This window comes from Anas platyrhynchos, chromosome 20, assembly GCF_047663525.1.
Source record: "Anas platyrhynchos isolate ZD024472 breed Pekin duck chromosome 20, IASCAAS_PekinDuck_T2T, whole genome shotgun sequence".
Classification (NCBI taxonomy): domain Eukaryota; kingdom Metazoa; phylum Chordata; class Aves; order Anseriformes; family Anatidae; genus Anas; species Anas platyrhynchos.
This window is the reverse complement of record NC_092606.1, coordinates 13,553,143-13,572,648: the sequence shown is the minus strand read 5'-3', so window position 1 is coordinate 13,572,648 and position 19,506 is coordinate 13,553,143. Positions and strand designations below refer to the sequence as shown.

The window sequence follows — 19,506 nt, the reverse complement described above, 5'->3', positions numbered from 1 at the left end:
TTCAGAGTCCTGCACCTGAAGAGGAACAACTGCAGGCACTAGTGCATGCCGGGGGCCACCCTGCTGGAAAGCAGCCCTGCAGAAAAGGAGCTGGGCGTCCTGGTGGCCACCAAGTTGAACATGAGTCAGCCATGTGCCCTTCCTCCTAAGAAGGCTAGTGGTTTTGTTGGCTGCACTAGGCAAAGTGTCACTAACAGGTCAACAGATGTGATCCTTCCGCTCAGTGAGGCCACAGCTGGAGTAGTGTGTCCAGTTGCAGTTGCAAACTGTATTTTGTGGTGCGTTATACACAGCATAGGCAGCCAGTCAAAAGAGGAGTCTCCCACCATATTTAGCATTGATGTGGCCTCACCTTGAGTATCGTGTGCTCAGGGGCACCCCAGTTGAAAAAGGATGTGAAGATAATTGAAAGTGTGAAGAGGAAGGCAACAAAGCTGGTAGAAGGGCTGGAAGGCAGGTCCTATGAGGAGAGACTGAGAACACTTGTGTTGTCCAGTCTGAAGAATAGGAGGCCAAGAGGCGACCTCATGGCTCTCAGCAACTTGCTGAGGAGGGAAGGTGCTGGTCTGTGCTGCTGGTAACTGAGGGAAGAATGCATGGGAATGGCACAAAGCTGTGGGGGATGTCCAGTTCACGCTGGACATCAGGGAAAATTTCTGTACCATGAGGATGGTCAGACACTGGCACCGGCTTCCTAGCGAGCTGTTTGGTGCCCCATGCCTGTCAGTATTCAGGAGGCGTTTGGGCACTGCCCGCAATAACATGCTGTAACTTTAGGTTAGTCCTGAAGTGGTCAGCCAGTTGGACTTGATGATCTTTGTAGGTCCTTTCCAACTTCTCTACTGCATTCTGCTTGATTCTGTTCAGTTCCGGGCTCCCCCATGCAAGAGATTCAGGGACATAATGGAAAAAGTGCAGCAGAGGGCCACAAAGATGCTTAAGGGACTGGAGCACCTCTCCAATGAGGAAAGGCTGAGAGAGATGGGACTGTTCAGTTTGGAGAAGAGGAGGCTCAGTGGGGGATTTTAGCAATGTCTTACAAATACCTGAAGGGAAGGTGCAGTGAACGTGCAGCCAGGACAAAAGGCAGTGGGCATATACTGGAACACAAGAGCTTCTAGGCAAACATCTGGAAGCACTTGTGTACTGTGTGGTGGCCGTGGCTGTGCACTGGAACAAGTTGCCCAAAGAAGTGGAGTCATCCTCTGAGACCTGCAAAAGCCACCTGGACATGGTCCTGGGCAACCTGCTCAAGGTGGCCTTGCTTGAGCCAGGGGTTAAACCAGGTGACCTCCAGAGGTCCTTTCCAGCCTCAGCTGTTCTGTGATTCCATGGTGGGAGAATTTGCCATATATACGTCACAACTTTGCAGTTCCACTCACATCTTTGAACAACAAATAAATGTATGTATGTATTTAATTTTCCAACTTCAAGAATAACAATGCCTGCTTTTCCACTGGCTGAATTTTCCTTTTATTATCTAGCAGGCTCTAGCTATGGATGAAGAAGTATTCAGCCAGAAGGATCATGAATTGAAGATATTGCAGAATCAGATAAAGACATTAATACAGGAAAATGAAGAGCAACTGGAATCTTTAAAGAAGGCTGAAGAAAGACATAGATTACAGGTATTTTTCCTCTGGCATATATTACATATATCTATATCAAACCATCCGTCCACTATAGGAATGTACTCATGATTTCAAGACAGATCCTTCAGAATTTTTTTGGATGTAAACACCTACCAGTCTTACAAGCACCTTGTTTGAATTAGAGCTGTATTCCCTAATGAGCTGAGATCATCTAGTGGGTGAATCACAGTACTGTGATTCCTGAAGTTTGTGTATCAGCCTAACTGCCACAGCCTTCCTGTATGATATTAAGTGATTCATTCACCCTCTCTTTGCTTCCTGCCTCCCTCCAGATCTGTGTTGTTGCTAAGTTGTTTCAGGACGATTCATGATTTAGGACTTGAAAGGCTTTAAAAGATTGTTTAGAATCTCAAAAAGACCATCAAGTTCCTACAGAATGCTTTAATTGAAAGGCTGTGTAGAAACATGCTTTGTTATATCTTTATTCAGTGTGAGAGTAAAGTATTGTTGCCTTTTGACTTTTTAAGACAGAATTTCATCCTAGTATTCTGAGAGTTTACTATTACAAGAAGCTGAGTGACACAGTGGAAACACTGCTTGCCTCCTTCCCTCTCTAGATCTTGTATATGCTAATGAAATTGTAATGGGTAGTAAGTGAATAGCATTTCAAGATCCAGGAGACCATATATAGGATAGTTGATAGATCTGACTTTATAGGATGATAGATCTGACCTTTTTTAAAGGGAACAGCATAAACATGGCTAGTTAGTACTCTTCTCCTTTTTCTCCTTTTTTTCCTTATTCTCCTTATTCTCCTTATTCTCCTTTTCCTCCTTATTCTCCTTTTCCTCCTTATCCTCCTTTTTCCTCTTCTTTGCTGATGGCTTGGGGAGAGTCAATGAATGAAAGGTAAGTACACTGGTCACCATCTTTTCCTTCCCTCTGTAACTTTTTTTCTGTTCTGTCATCTCTGGATAGGCTTTTTTTGTGTGTTTTCCTTTTTTAACCCATACTGCATATTGTCAGCTTATTAGACTGAAACAATCCATGCTTCTAATACACATAGATGCTTATATACGATTATGCTTATAATTGTATCCTATGGAGGATACGAGGCAGATGTTATGAACAGAAACAGTTGTACTGTAGGCAAAAGATCGCAGCTCTCACTTTTACTTAAAAACAGAAAAATCAGTATAATAATTAAATCAAATGCTTGTGTCAAATGGCTTAAAGTTGTATGCACAGGAAAGTGTCGTTTCAATGATACATGATAGAATAAGAACTGTAAAAGTAGCATGTAAATGTTTGTACCCATGTATTTATGTAACAGGTTATGCACTATGGGGTTGTATGTACAAGGGCATAAGGGACAGAGTCTTATAGGGATTAAAAAAAAAAAAAAGTTGTAAGGTGGAGTTGCCCATTACTACTTCCACAATCATAAAATGTATGGTATTGACATATATATTCTTTTTGCTATGACACAGAAATATTATGTATTGTATTCCAACAAAATGTCAATTTGTGGGGCATTGTCTATGTATGGGGAAAGGACTTGCAGTCTAAGAAGATGAGAAAAAAAGAATAAATAAAAAATATATGATTCAAAGTAGGAGAATGCATACTTTAGTTAACTATCTCTAGCTGTTATTCAAATTTCCTGTTGGTAGGCAAGATTTTCGATGTATTCTGAAAGGAACAGAGAAGACTGAAAATTGTATGGTCTTGGCCTTATGGATAAATCAGTTCAGTGAAGATATGTAATTTTGAACAATGCACAGAGATTGCTGTAGGAAAGGCAAGTAAGTTCTTCAAACTAGCATTACCGACAAATTTGAGGCTGGGTAGAAAAGAAAGTAACGGTTGATACAGGGGATCCTGGGGTCACGTCCAATTTTATGAATGTTAATTAATAAAAATAATCTTTCAAGTTGGACCACTCCAAGAGGAAGAGGAAGCCTACATGTATGTACATTTCATTCTTTAAACTCAGACCATGTGCTTCATTTGAACATTTTTCTTGAATTACCGTTTTATTTATCCATGAACACACAAATAAGGCAAGCAAGGGCTGATAAATATGTCATCTACTTCTCACTAGATGTCTAAATCTAGCTGACATAATTTATATAGGACAGGTCCTTTAGAGACAAAAATGTCTCAAAAAAAAAATGATTGGAGTTTGGGGAGAGGTAAGATTCTACCTGTCATGCCAGAGAATTTTCAGTTTGTTGCAGAATTTGCCTGTGCACTGCAGAAGAATTTAGAGTTGGTGAATGATATACAAGAAGACTGACCTTTATAATGAATTTAGAAAGGTATGATGCAAACCTGATGATCAGCAACCGTTTTTGTTTTTGTTTTTTTCATATGAGAATGAAAAAATGGTGGAACAGCAAATCCTTATTGATCAGCTAAAAGAAAAATTAGAGAAGTTTATGGTTGTGAAAACTTGGGACTTCTCAAGTGCTTGTGGAGATGGGCCTGCTGTTACGGCATCTGCAAGAAGGCCATACAGTGTCCCACTCACAAAGAGTCTGCTACACTCCCTTTACCCATCTTCAGGGACAGAGACACGAAAGGTAAGGTCTACCTAAGCATTACATTTTTTTTAACAGTTATCGTTCAATAATTCTATTGGGCGTGACAAATTATGGTGACCTATTGTCAGCTGCTGTTTGGCTTTGAAGCATTTTAGCATTGAAGACTGAAAAAGTACTTTCGAATGTCTTGCGACACACGCTATGTCCCAGTTGTCCAAAATCTATGGGTTTACATTTTGAATCCCAGAATGGCTGGAGTTTGAAGGGACCTTTAAAAATCATCTAGTCCAACTCTGCCATGGACAGAGACACCTTTCACTAGATCAGGTTGCTCAAAGCCCCATACAAATTGACTTAAAACACAGAATTTATCACAGTCATAAAGCTGTAGTCTTTAGTGATCTTTTTGTGCAATGTTTAACAGTTCAGATAGGAAGCATTCCCAAAATGAATGATTATTCTGTACTGATAAACTGAACATTTTGGGTAATAAGTTGGTAACAGTACCTTCTTTTGCACTTGGGACAAGTGTTCTAAGCAGAACCTTCTCTTGCAAAACCTTCTGGTACACAGGTACTCAGAAATATTATTTAAACACCTGCAATTCTGCATACAAGGTCAGGTAGTGAAAGACTTTTAAACTGAAATACTATTGGAATATCAATAAAGAATTACTGAACTATTCCAAGTGTTTTTTTGGTGCTTTTTGGCAGGTGTATACCAGTCCCCCTGCTTTTTCCCTGGCTCGGATGATGGCAGGATTCCGTGCTCGTAGCCAGATGATACTGAGCTACATAGAAGATCAAGATGAAGTCCTTCACTGCCACCTCTCTATCAGAGTGATGAAGAGAAAGAAAATACAGACAGTCAAAAGTAATTTATTTTTTTTTTCTCATTTAGGTAATTTTTTCTTTAACTTTTGTTACAGATAAATATATAGCAAATACAATATTACTGCCTAATCCTACTGTAATGTGAGGCCATTTGTGATACTACTTAAAATAAATTTGCAGGACCAACTAGGCATATTATGAAACTAGTTTAAAAACCACATTTTTTTGATGTGATAAAGATTGCATGATTTTTGTTTTGGGGACATCATCCAACAAGATCAAGCATGGGAAGAAGAAGGTGCAAATGCTTATGTAAGCTTTCTCAGTTTGGCACTCTTCTCTTTAATATCATGTACTTTATATAAAGTTAAAAGAAAAAAAAATCCCTTTGTGTTTAGAATGTATCATGTTTTCCATTCTTTCTTAGGCATTCAATAAACCAAAAATGGACACGAAAACAGGCTTCTCTGTGCTTTCCCTTTGAGCAAAGTGACATGAAATGTCAAGTTGACAAGTCCAGCTTATGTGACAAATCTGTGCCACAGACTGATACAGCCACAGGTAAAATGGAAGTCATGAGAGTAAATTGTGTTGGATATAATACTAGAATATGCAATAATGTCTTTATCACATGTAATTATTTTTCTCATCAAAATGTCTTTATTTGCTACAAATACTTTTTTCATTATAGCTCAACATAAATTTATTTTTTAATTATTTTCCTTTTCCCTTTTCTGAAATTGACATCAGTGACCTTAATGTTTGAGTACTACTTACTAGCGAGAAAGCACTTGACCTACAAATCTAGTACTAGTTCAAGAAAAGGAAACATGCTATTATTTCATCAGAGATGCACTGGAAATGCTTAAATTAAATATGTTTTTTCTCTCTCAGATTAGCATTCATTAGCATTCTTGAAATGCTAATGCATGCTGTCATTTCCATATTTAGACGGCAGGGAAAAGACTCTTTGCAATACTCTCTCCTTTTGGCTCTTTCGCTTCATTTGTAAGAATTCTATACATACTATATTTCAGATCACTGTCTTTTGGCTAAAGAGTGTATTCCTTTTATTCCTTTTTTATTCCTTTTTTTTTTGGTCTCCACATTGTTTTGTTTTCTTTCAAGGTGAAGAAATCGACTGCCTCCAGAAAAGTCATGTTTTTAACATGCAGAAGTTAAAGAATTCAGAGTTGAGACTCACTGAGGCCAAGCAAAAAATGGGAGAACTTGCACTTAACATCAAAATGAAAGAAGAACTTATTAAGGAATTAGTAAGAACAGGTAAGTGACTGAAAAATTGAAATGAAGACATTCAGAAATAAGCAAGAAAAAAGACACAAAACTTCTGAAGACCTGCATATCTTAGTTTTTGGGTAATTTTCTTCTGCGGGAATACTTCTGGTAACTTACAGTTTCCTAACTTCTATGAATTACTTGCTATGAGTGCATTGAAGGCTGCAAATTTTTATTGTGTCCTACTCAGCTGTGATCTGCAGATTTGTTTGTTAAATATTTTTTTGTGTTTTGTAGCTTATTGTGTTTATCCACCTATAGTGTAATTTTTCATGTATGCTTAGTGCAACTGATCTCTTCATGGACATGTGTTTGTCACCCAGTGTCTGGGATAGGAGAGAAGATACGACACTGTGCTGGGAATGCTTGCATTGCCATCATAGCAGTAGAGAAGCAGGAGTCAGAAGTGGATGAGGGAAAAGGTCAGTGTCCCTGTTAGCCTATATCATTACACACCTGTCCTGATACATATATGCTTGCCAGAAACTTATCATTGTGATGACCCTAAAGATCTGTGCTTACCTGTTTCAATCACACTCTTCTAGTGTGTACATATTCTCCTGAGGCAGTCTTTTGGCATTGAGAAACATTGTGCGCCCCCAGTAACAGTACTTACGGAATCCCAAACAGAGCAAATCAGATTGCCCGAACAGGGCAAATCAGTAGAAACACAATCGAGAGTTTTTTGCTGATTACCAAGTTGAAAGCTGAGAAATATGTAGCATATTCTTCTGGGGAACAAACAAACAAACATACAAACAAACAACAAAAAACATAATAATACAGGCAAGCTATTTTGTCAAGGACTGCAGTAGGCAGAAAATTTTCACTTGATGTGGCACTCAGGTGTTACTTTCTTTGGTGACATCAGATGGTTTATGAAGAGTTCAGATTTAAAATTCCTTTGTTCATCTATATTTCAGTGTTATAAGGGAGCTGTTTGTTTAGGTTTGGAAAATGTCTCAGAAATTTTTGGTTTAATCAGGATGAAGTAAGTAACGATTCAATTACAGGTTTAAGTGATACATTGCAAATTATTAGCTTGCTGTTTTAAAACTATTTGGATATGATGTCTTTAAGGTAAGGATGCAGAGTGTGTAAGCAGGCAATATTCTTTGAAGATAACTAAACCGGAGCAAGAATCCGAGCAGGCCAAAATGGAACTGGCCGAAACTCAAAAACAGCTTCAGGAGCTGGAGAATAAGGAGCTGAGAGAGCTTCCTGAGAAAGCCAAGCTGCAAAGAGAGTTCTGAAAGAAGATGGATGCAGCTAAGCTGAAAGTGCAGGTATTTCCAATATGACCATTAGGATTTGCAAATTCCTGTCTCAGCATCACCTGAGACACTATCATCCGTACACTCTGCTTGTGAAACTCTCACCAGCTTCACACAATTGAAGCTAGTTGGATTGAAGTAGCCAATGAGAACCTTCACACAGTTATACCCACTACTATTTAACAACTAAGTAGTTAGATAGTTCTGTCTTTGATGATTTTACGAAGGCTCAGAGACCTTAGAGATAATGTGTGATTGTTGTGGCAAAATGTAGCAAGTCTTGCTCACTGTCCTAACTCAGTGAAATAGAGAATTAACCTGAGTCGGGTTTTAGTTTTAAGTTTTCCTGTTGTTAAGCTGAAATTTTCCATGAACATTCAGGCCTTACAGAAGAAGAAGCAAGACACTAAGAATCTGGCTTCTCTATCTAACCAAAGTGAAAAACGAGCAATAGAACTTGAACAGAACGTGGCTCAGATGAAGCATCAGCAGACCCTGCTAGAGAAAAGACTGCGTGAGGAGAGTGAAAAAAAAGAAGCAACTAGAAGCAGAGCTTCAGCGGGACCAGCTACAAATTAAAGTAGGATTCTTTCTGTTTCCTTATGACAAAGAATAAGATCAACCAGTTTGACCTTTGTTTTCCCAAAGGCAATGTACTATACTACCAGATTTTGTCCTTTTAAGTAATTGCTTACTTGACACTGAAGAAATTGTGTATAAGTATTTTCACAGAAATCTTCATTCTTCCTTTCTCTTCAGCTATTTTTTTGAATGTTATTATGTGATGTCTAGCCCTGAGTTGCAATTTTGCATGTAAATTAGTTCAATATTTCTGATTTCGTGATTGTGTAGATTCTGTCATTAAATGTGTTTGAAAAACACACTGACTGAGGCAGAAAGAAAGTTTTGTTTGTTTTTGTTTAGAGGAACTTCAGCTTAAGATGGAACAGCAACAGAAGATTCTTAAAGACAGAGAGATTGCTGCATTTAAAAAGAAGAAAAATAACTCGGTGTGGACTTTACAGAAATCAGAGGTAGCTAATCTATTCCAAATCTGTGTGGACACTGAAAAGAAAGGTGTCTTTATTCACCCCGTGTCATCTTTGTAAAGCGTTTGGAAGAAGAGTATTCCGTCCTCCCTCCCCTGTTTTTTTTTTAAATTGTTTTTTTTTTTTTTTTTTTTTTTTTTGTAGCAAAAACTGAGACAAGTCAAGAAGCTCTTTAACTGGTTTTGAATGAACGAAAGGAGAGGGCTGTAATGTCTTTGTTTTTTCTATGACTTGTCAAAGGTAGTAATTCAGATAGCTGGAAATTCAACGAGTTTGGTTGTCTGGTAGGCTTGAAGGTGATTCTGATGAGCTCTGTTATAAATGTTGCACGGTTTGTTTGTTTATTTCTTTTCCCATCTGACAAATATGACAGACGGCTATGGTTTTGGTTGTTCATGACAGTGTTAGAATAGTAGGTTTCCTGTGCAACAGTGCTACCTGCATGATTTCAGAACTAGACATTGGAACATGAGAGTTTCATGAGTTAACCAAAGTCTTTAGAGGTGAAAATCAATTTAAAAAACGAAATAAAAGCAACTTCTTAGCCATACCAGCAATATGCCCACTGATAAACCATTGCTTCAGAAGAGACTTATAATAGACTCTGCTAGCAGGATCAGAACTCCCATTTTTTCTTTCTTTCAGCATCACAGTTTCTCATCACGATGTGTTTTTCCACAAATCTTGGTCTTGGGCAAGAATCATGCAATGAGGATGGGCTAGCTGATTTCTTGTGGTACCTTTCAAACTTAGTTGTTGTCATTCTATATATGACATCTATTTCTATAACTGTTTTTAGGAAAATAATACATTTCCTTAAAAGCATCTGATAAAATTGTTTGCATAAGATGTAGTAATATAACATTGCTGAGCCTCTCCTTAAGTCAGTCCTATTTCTGTATTATCCTGAATCAGGATTCTGTTGAACACATAATGTTAAGAATTGAAATGTTGATTTCTCACGTTTTATCAGTTACTCTAAAAGAGGAAAAACATAGTCATAAAATTCTGACCCAAATAGTCCTCGTTAATGCTCTCTGGATCTCTGTTTAAATTGTAGAAGTTAGAAGAGCAAAAGAAATGGCTGGATGAAGAAATGGAAAGAATTCTTCAACAGCACCAACAGTTAGCGGAACTAGAAGAAGATTTAAAGAAAAGAGAAGCCATTGTAGCTAAAAAAGAAGCATTATTGCAAGAGAAGAGCCTCCTAGAAATCAAGAAACTGAGATCTAGCCAGGTGATTTAAGAAAAAAAGAAAAGAAAGAAAGAAAGAAATTTAACACAATTGTAGAGCTGCCTGAAAAGACTATGGGAGGAGGGCAGCCGGATAACAGAAGAGGTTTAAGCCATGCGACTTGTATCTCTAGCGCTGCCATTACATTATTGTGTGGCTTGATCAAATGAACATTTTAAACATGAATAATAGAATGTAATAACCTTTATTTACATGATATCCCCGAAATTCTAACAACAAAACAAAATCTGACTTCCAAAGTTCTGTTATTGCAGCACATTAAATAACAATATCTAAAAAATTGCTCAATGCCTGCAAAGTAGAGAACATGGCAGAGAAACATTCTGTATTATTTACTTTGGCTACTGAGAAACAGAAATTGAAATGTCATTGTCACCGTAATGACTAACTCATGTAAGATATGTAGAAAACTGCACATTGCTTTTCTTTGTTTTCTTTCATCTTTTGATTAAATAGTAAATTTTATGGTAGCTGTCTACTTAGCCTAAATGGCGTCCCTTTACAAGAAGTAGACAGGTCTTCCACTTTAGGATGCGACAGTCTCATGTACATGTTTATGGGGAAGGAGTTTTATATTTACGGTTTCTTTCATTCTTCCTCTTATTTCTTTCTCTCTCTCTCTCTCTTTTTTTTCTTTTTTTAAAGGCTTTAAACAAAGATAGTATGAAATTGTCTACTCGCTTAAGTATGCTGGACCAGGAATTGTGTGATAAAGGTATGCAGCTTCAGGACAGCACTACTGAAGATAAGACAGACATTCTGGAAAAAATTCAGGTTCTTCAGAAGAAAAGGGATCAGCTACTCAGAAGAAGAAATAGTGTGGATGAGAAACTGAAAGAGGGTAACTGAAAAGTGTTGTCAGCTGAAGTAAGTAACTATCTCTGAGATACATCAAAGTTTTAGGCAATGTTGTATAATAAAGTATTCCAATCATGACCTAAAATGTCTCCCAGTATTAGACAGTAGAGAATCAAAGAACTGAGGTTGGGTGTTTTTGTTAACAGCCGACATGAAAATACTGCTATAATGGCACTACTTCCATAACAGTGAACAACATATACTTTCAGAGGAACTTACTTACTTTAGCTAGAGTCCGGACAAATGTCGCTGGCCTAACAATTCTATAATTAGAAATAATGAAACAGGATGTCCATCAATTTATCTTAGGCAGCTATTTTCCTATCAGGACATAGAACAAGGTGAAGTACTCTAATAGTGATGTCCCTTGATTTTTTTTTTCATAGGCTTTTGTGAAAGACCAAACCTCACCTGAAGGCCTCCATATAGTTACAATGAAAATAAGCCATATTGTGGATGTTACACACTTGAATTGATCAGTATAATTAAGTTGAAGATTGAATAAATTGATGTAAAATACACAGATTTGTTTTAGGTCTTGAGAAGCAGCAGTTGGGGCCTATTACTGAGCTGATAGCATGCCAGAAAGAATCCTATTTGCTTCACTCCACAGAATCTTCTGCAATACTTCAGGGCATGAATTTCTGCCACCTTCCTGCACAGATAATGGTCACCAAACTGCTTACAGATCTGATTGGTTCATTAATCGCTAATTAGAAAACTAGTTCAACTGAAAAAATAATAGAAGTCATCAAATTGTGGGGAGGGGAAAATGGAGGAAGAATAGAATGTAGGCTTTTGTGGTGATGAACCATTTGTTTGAACTCTGGTCTGTGGAAGGGATATCAAGACATTTCCTGCTTGCTCCAAACAGGTTCTAGATTTGTACTCTTCCTCTTATTTTTCCCATTCCATTCTCTGTACTACTACTAGTTAGTCTTGCTCTTCAATTTAGATTCACCTTTGAGAATGAAGTTAATGTCTTATGCACACAAAGGTTTGTTTTGTACTTTTTTTACAATCTCACTCCTGTGTTTCTGTGTAGGAAGAACATGTCCTTTTGCAGCTGGAAGAAGGAATTGAAGCCCTGGAGGCTGCTATTAATTACAAGAATGAAAGTATTCAGAGTCGCCAGTACTTGCTTAGATCCTCTTCACAGATCCTTTCACAGAGTGAGGATAATGCAATAGGAAAACTAGTTTCCTTGTCTGCTGATGAGCTCAGAGCTATCCTCTTCAAATACTTTAACAAGGTTTGCTTTGGCTAATGATCAATATTTTATCCTATTACCTGTTATTGCACTAAATAGTTAAATGAAATAGTGTCAAGAAGTAAAGTCAATTTAATCCACTTTCCTTGAAAGCCTGCTTAGGTTACTCACATCTGTTGTTAATTTGGATATTTTGCATCTTGACATCAACATAAAAAAAGATGCTTTTCTATTACTTGTTTGTATCTTGTTTTGGTGTCATTAGCTTAAAAGGTGTTGCAACTCTGGAAATTTCCTTGCTCCTTTCCACTGCTTTATGCTGCTAACTTCTCAAGTAGCAACATATTTAAACAGTGGTGTCGTATTGAAATTCTTCCCACCTGCAGTCTTTATTAACCTCAGGATAGTATTTCTTTTTTCCAAATCCATTATAAAATCTTTCTGCAAACAAGCGCTTACCACCATATACTGAAGAATCGTAATGACACCTGGAAACATAAAAAAGAAATGCATTAGGACTTGGTGTCTCTCTTTGCCCATGGGTGAACCTTGGGTGATTTTGTGAACAAGTTGTCTGTGGTACACAAATTGGCAGTTTTCCAGAAACAGGAAAAAAACTCTTGTATCAGTTTAAGTTCTGCACAGGGCATTAAAAAATCCACTAGTCCATGTGATCAAAATCTACAGAGCTCAATTCTGAAGTGTGAACTCGTGTCAGCAGGCAAATCTGTTTCCAGTATAAGCTTACAGCTTATACAGACAATTGCTTTTGTATCCATTCATCTATTAAGCAGAACTGTAAAAGCATTTGTTGAAATGGTGTGATAGAAGTGTATTAGATTGTCTTAGATTGTTGGCCTGCGAGAGTCTGAACGTAAATTACAACTGCAGACTGAAGAACAGGAGATGAAGGTCATAGACCAGGAAAATATAATACGTGAATTGGAATCTGCACTTGAGCACATCAAGTTGCAGTGTGACAGGCAGCTGACGCTACAACACAGAGAACATGAGAAAAAACTACAGTTGATACTGCATCATTTCAAGGGTGCTTGTTTGTTTTCCAAGGGGAATTGTACAGCAGATATTATCTTTAGTCACTGTTGAGAAATACTGTGTTTCATATGAAAGAAAAAAGAAGATATGAGGTAGAAAGATAGCATTTTGGCTGTTACTAATTCTGATGTCATGTAGGATGCTGATGAACAGACACAAGGTGCTTGTATAAAAGAAAAAAGCTGACCATTTTTAAAAAACGGTCAGAATTGTCACATTTTTATATTCAATTTGTTGACATTGGAAAGGTGAAAGATAGCAATCCCCTTGATCTTTATCCTCTAAATGCTCCTATTAAAATGGAGAATTGGGGTTGGCATGGGCTTTTTGCTCCTCTGTCATACTAGTTTAAATGTACACCCTGAAAGCAGAGTGTCAGCAAAATACAGGACATTCTCTAGCTGGGCATCTTGATTTTGGCACAGAGAAGTGAAGTGAAGATTTGATTCTCATACTAGTTTTACTTGCCCTAGAACAAGATGGTGAAGGTATTGCAGAAACCTTGAAAGAGTATGAAGTAAAAGTCCAGCAACTGGAAAAAAACTTCTTTTATTCTAGAGAAAACCAGCAGAGAGCTGAAGAAGAAATTGAAGGGCTTTTTTGGAGAGTCACCCCATCAACTAATGGCACCTACTAAATGTAAGTACATGATCTTAAAATGCTTTTGTGTTTGTCAGTAGATCATTTGAGGGGTAGCAAACAGACAGAATTATATCAGATAGACATAAAACTCATATTTTTACTGAACTAACTCTTATCCAGGAAGGTACTACATCTCCCCACACTTGCAAAGGAGAGACAACATCAGTTTGTAATAGAGGCAGTGGTATAACACTGTTCTAAATTCGTGTTTGGTTTTCTGTGGATTCGAGCATAATTTCAGAAGCTACAGTCTCACACTGTTGTGGTTGAGAAAACGGTATTTTATGATCTGAAAGACTCTGAATGGCATTGTAATTAACAAATGTGTAATATGCTATGCTTTTAGATGCCAGTATTTTAAACAATCAACTTGATTTTGCTGCCAGCACTTGATTTCATAGAAGTTATTTCTTGGAAGATTGTCAATGAGGAGGTCCATACTTCCAGTTAACTAAAATCATTCTTTATTAAGGTTAAAAGACCTAGATATTTGTAGTAAGAAGATAAGCTTCCTAATGTGATCTATGCTTTGACCAAAAAAAAAAAAAAAAAAAAAAAAAAAAAAAGGACCAACAAACAACTATGAAAAGTTTTTTTGATTGTTCCAGGTCCTACTAACCACAACTCAAACTTAAAATGAAGTAGTTCTAGTGTAGAAGCAAAAATGGTTTAATCATTGTCATTATCTTGGTTGTCTTACACCTCACACTGCCACCACCACACGCACAGTGCAGCCTTCTTGGCCCCGTGTTTCGTCTTAAGGCTCAGCGTGACTCATTCTTCCTCTTAACTGATGGTTCTATTTCGTCACACTTGAGGTAGTGCCATGTCTTTGTAACACGTAGATGCTGGTCACATATGCATCTGTTGCTACCAGAGTGAATTGAGGTTTAGCTCTCCAGGCAGGATAATAAGCCTAGAGGTTCATTAGTCGAAAGTATGCTGTGACGGTGTGAACATGAATATTGCACAGGTTGGACTGTAAATGAGCATGGGGAAGATTATTCTGTGTCTAATACACAAAGAAGCATGTAGTCCAGGACATGTTTTGCTGTGAGGAAACATCCATCGCAGCCAAACTGTAGCGAAATGTAGAAGGGTGAATGTCCCTGTGAATTTCTAACTTTTTCAAATCCATATGTTTGTAACGTTTGTAAGAAGCGCTCAGTATTTTTGTATAATTACCTTTAGTTATCTTTCCTCTGAATATATTTTGGGGCATAATACAATGTAATAAAAAAGTGATGAGCTTTAAAAATAACAAAAATCCCTGTGTACATTAAAGTCACATTCAAAGACTATGTTTTGTGTGTTCTGCTACTGAAATTGCAGACTACTTTTGAAAATACGAAGAATTTCATATTTTACTGTCATGGTTCAGTTGTTTTAAGATTGCCTAAATTGCAAGTTAGAATGGTGAAGCTTGTATTACAAGCAAAGAGCCAGCGGAAAGTAAAAGACACAGTCTTTTACTTCCTTGTCTTTCGGGTCCTTAACATACAATGGTGCTAGCTCAGACCTAGGAATAACCAGTCTTTATCTTGTTCCCTGTCTCAAGTCCCCCCTTTTCTTGAGCCTAAGCAAATTCTTTGGCTTATTACAATCCTTCTTGATTAAAAGTTTTCATTAAATTCTTACCAGTTTTGACTTGGTGCTTGTTTCAGTTACACTTCCAGGTATCATAATCTAGTCCTTCATACAGCACCAAAATGCACATTGTACCACTACACAAGTCAAGACTACTACTCTTAAAAAGAAGATCAGGATTCCTCTAAACGATTGCTTAAGCCAAGAAAAGTTGGGTAACCAAAAAGGTGATTTTGTTGCATAATTCTCGAAAACCCCAGGAGGTGTCATCTTGAATTACCTTATGTAATCACCTTAGACTAATCACCTTATTACCGTAGTCTTTCCCCAAATGTTTTCGTGCTCAGTCTCAATTCCTCCTGCCTCATTTACACACATACAGCAACTAATATTGATTAAAGTGCATCCTTCCCCTTGGGAGGCAAATAAAAGGTCTAGTGCCTAAAACATTGATTTGTTCTAGTTGCTTGCACCAAACTGTAAGATGTTGTTGCAAATATTGGTTTCCGAAATGGGTTAGATCTTCTCCTTTGTCCGGCATTTGGTAAGGCCTGCCATCCAATATCTCCAAAGGGGCTTAGTTTGACCAAGTTTGCTCCTGGGGGATGGATGGAGCCCGTGGTAGGGAGCCATGTGGGAGCAGTGCTTGAGGAGCTGCTGCCTTTGGCAGCCCCTGCAGGCTCACTTCGGGAATCCCGTGTGAGGGATTAAGTTCTGTGTTTTTTGTTTTGTTTTTGTTTTGTTTTGTTTTGTTTTGTTTTTCTGAAGAAACCGGGTGTTTAAGAAGGAAATGCAGAGTTGCCTTTGTTTGGCACTCGATGGTCTTGAGGTCTCTTCCAACGTAGACATTCTGTGATTCTGTGAAGTCACAAACGCCAAGGCATCACACTGGCTGGCTCTGCAGCACAGATGCCAGGAGTGCTGCTTGGCATGGTGGCGGCAGCACGGTGCCCCAGCCCCAGGCCCATCCCAGCCCCAGCGCACGTTGCCCTCCACTCCCCCATGGAGCCCCCCGCCGCCTCAGCAGCCCCGTGGCGGACGCCCCATGGCAGAGCCGCCCCCGAGGAGAAGGAGCCCGCAGCCCTCTGCCCGCAACGCACCGCACTGCACCAAGCGCCGCGCAACGGCTGCCACCACCGCGGGGGCTCCTGGTGTGAGCGGCAAGCGGTGGCAAGGGGGGGCTGTGCTTCCTGAGTCAAGCTGCTGGACACCGGCTTGCCTGGGCAATTGCCCATGTTGCTGAGGAGGCAACAGAGCCAAAGCCCTTCGGGCTGAAGATCCAGCACAGCTAGGGAGGCTTTGGCATTTCTGCACAATGCTGCTCAATCCTGCTTGGGAGCCCAGCCTCAGGTGCGGAATGAAGCCAAGCAAGCTCGAGGGAAACTGTGTGCTGGTAAGTTGTCAGTTCTTGCTTTCTTTTTCATTCCTCACGCCTAAGAAAACCTAACTCTTTCAAGCACCTGTTTGAAGACACGGTTTGATGGACTTGATTCTGGGTGTGCTCCTTAAGCTTGTTCGGCAGCTGTTGAACCCCGCTACACTTGCAGGAGACCTATGCTCGAGTTGATGCTTGCTGTGATCAAGCGGTGTTCTTTTGCTCTTCTTTGCTTTGGGGATGGTGGGTGAGGTTGCAAAGAGTTTTCAGGAGGATTCTTCTTTTCCTTTGCAGAATCCCAGACTGCGTATTAGAGCTGCTCTTCATCTCTGCTCGGAAAAGCTTCACCAAAAGAGAATGGAGATGAGGAAGGCAATGGAGAATGATGAGGACTATTTGCAGTCAGCACCCGTAAGCTTTGTGAAAGAATCAGGTGCATTTCTGTAGTGGTAGAAAGCGTAGCTGGAAAGACTTCCTAAGAACGTCAAGTCCAATTCATTGTTCTCAGTTAGAGCAATCCCGTAGTTTAGACTCCTGATAAGGTATTTGTCTGTAGGCAGCTGCCAACTTGTCCAGCTAATCCAATTCAGCCTGGAAAACAAGCAAGCAAGCAAGCAATCAAAAAGCACAGAAACCTGCAGTTTATGGAGTGCAACTGTCTCCTTTCTAATCTCATGGGTTTCACCAAGTTTTGGGTGACTCCAGGGCTGGCTTGCCAGGGAGACTTTCTTGAATTGCTGGCAGATCAGCCAGAAGGGCAATACAAGACCCTGGCTAAACACAATCTGTAGGCTGCTTCTAGATCAACAGTTTCCTTGGTTACTCCACAACCTCCACAATCTCCACTTGCTTCGAAGCTGTGAAGATTGCAAGTCCACTTTGTGTTTTTCAGCCACTCTGTGTCAAACGCTAAGAGTTTTCACTGGCTGTTAAAACAGAAAGGACAAAGAGCCCCTCCTCTGGGTCTTCAGAAGGCTCCTAAGATCCCCCAGACTGGCTAAGTAGTGACGCTCTAGTATAGATGCATCTAGATGCAGTAGAGCTAGATGGTGGGAGAGAGGCTCTAGCATGGACGTGACACGCTTTGACAGCATCTTTTCTCTGACAGCAACTTCTGCCTTGGCTCTTCCCATCAAGCCAGAGCAGTTTCTTGGCCTGCGCAACCTGCAGACTGACCTCTCGTGTGTATCCGTGCTGGACTGAGGGTAATGTTTGGAACACACACTGATGCTGTATTCACTAGAACTTTGAGAAGAGAGCACAAGAAGCTAACCTGCATACGAGTTTCTTAGGTTTCTGTAGAGAGAGAGAGATGTACATGCATACATATTTACTTCTGTCTTTACTTCTTTCAAGATATCTTTTGTTCTCCAAAATGAATCCTCTGACTGTTACTAACGTATGGGACACAACTTGACACTCTAATGGCATAGAAATACTTTTCAGCTCATCCTTGCTATTGTTTCTGGATTGAAAAAATAATTGTGAATATGATTACCTGCTTGGAATCTTTTTTTTTTTTTTTTTTTTTTTTGTATATATCTATTCTATTATGAAATCCTATAAAAAGGAGTGAACTCAAGAGGAAAAAAAAAAAAAAGAAAACAATTTTATATCCACTTCTAAATTAGCTCAACAAATGAAACAGTAAAAAATGCACATAATATTTCTTCTATCCCAAGATTTCATGGTACAATAGTTCTTTGCCTAACCCTGCAATAGCCCCATAGGCATTGCAATTGCTTACTTGTGTTCTTCTCCTTTGCTTGTGTTTAGTGTTTGCTTTTCTAATGTTACAACATTGGATTGATTTACCTCTTTAGGTATCAAGAGAAGAAGGCATTTGCTTCAGAGGACAGTACTTTGATGCTTTCCAGGGCTAATGGCCAAAGTTCTCAAAGCACTTTTTTTTCTTTTTTTTTTTTTTCCCCATCAGTGATTTATACATTTGTCAATCTTTCCATCTTCATTTACAACTCCGAATTTAGGTTTTAGGTGAACAAGAACCCTGAAACCAGCTGAAGCCATATCAGACATGAAGCCATATCAGACATAGTAAGGACATGTGTCTGTGAGGAAGTAATTCAGAGTGATTCTCTGGTGTCCTTTGGACAGCTTTCCTCTGGTCCTCTGCACTAAGCATCCCCAAGGGATATTTCAAAGCTCTCGGAATGATCTGTCATTCTCTCTTCCACTAGAGTCTCCATTAGAAAAGCGTGACTATTCCTTGCCCATGTGGAAAAGAAGTCCTCCTTGCGTTGTTTCTAAGCAAAACCTCTTTCTTGTGTTCTATGGACAGAAACCACTTGGCTAGACAAACTCAATCATTGCAAATGGAAGGAGTGGAACTACTTCAGCACCGTGCTTCGGCTTCTAAGCAGAACTGTAATGTAGGTGGGGACGTAGCAAGAGGACATGGCCAAGCCAGGGTGGACTTGAAAGTGCCGTGTCCGAGCCACAGCAAGAAGTCCGTGATTGCCCCTTGGAGACTGCTGCTCACCTAGTAGCACAGCAGCTGGAACGCTTCTGGATACTGCTGATGGATTGCCACGAATCAGGCAGTGACACAAGCTACGAGAACGACGGAAGTGACTGGAAGTGATGCTTCTCCCTGTTCTCCATTGCAATTTGTGAAAGAAAGGAGAAGAGAGGAGAAGAAGAAAGGAGAAGACGGGAGGGAAGGGGAGGGAATGAAGAGAACAGGAGGGAGGGGAGGGAAGGGTAAAAACGAGAATGGGAGGGGAGGGAAGGGCAGGGGAGGGCAGGGGAGTTCTGGGGAGGGCAGGGGAGGGCACGGGAGGGCAGGGGAGGGCAGGGGAGCAGAGTGTAGTGGAGTGTAGGGTAGTGTATGGTAGTGTAGGGTAGTGTAGGGGAGGGGATTGTTTGGTGAGGAGAGTGTAGGGGAGCGTAGGGGAGGAGAGTATAGGGGAGTG

General features: G+C 39.5%; 1 pseudogene; it reads left to right on the top strand.

The window, feature by feature from the left end:
- The window catches only part of LOC139999124 (kinesin-like protein KIF27), a 40,372-nt pseudogene extending 21,110 nt beyond the window's left edge, over positions 1-19,262 (top strand).
- The last annotated feature ends 244 nt before the right edge of the window (positions 19,263-19,506 follow it).